This window comes from Penaeus monodon, chromosome 21 (assembly GCF_015228065.2).
Source record: "Penaeus monodon isolate SGIC_2016 chromosome 21, NSTDA_Pmon_1, whole genome shotgun sequence".
In the NCBI taxonomy this organism is placed as follows: domain Eukaryota; kingdom Metazoa; phylum Arthropoda; class Malacostraca; order Decapoda; family Penaeidae; genus Penaeus; species Penaeus monodon.
In genome coordinates, this window is record NC_051406.1 from 41,935,637 (window position 1) to 41,935,873 (window position 237).

A 237-nucleotide genomic window follows, 5' to 3' on the forward strand; every position below is an offset into this window, starting at 1 on the left:
CCACGCATCTGGTCGGCATAGTACTCACAGTAGGCACAGCACTCACGCCAGACGCTTTTCTTTTGATAACTACGATGCCTGCCTCTGTGCCCTCGACGCTCCCACCCCCCACCCCCACCCCCTGGGCCGCCACTCCCCCTGCCTCATCCTTATTGAGCCTAGATACTCGTACTAATGCGGGCACGTATAGTGGGCACGGACCCTTTCTCGCGTCCGTTGCCTTATCGCCACACTGCC

General features: G+C 59.9%; 1 protein-coding gene across 1 annotated transcript in view; it reads left to right on the plus strand.

Moving 5' to 3' along the window:
* Positions 1-237, plus strand: part of LOC119586503 (myocyte-specific enhancer factor 2-like) — a gene marked incomplete in the record, with an annotated part of 157,797 nt that overhangs the window by 84,007 nt on the left and 73,553 nt on the right.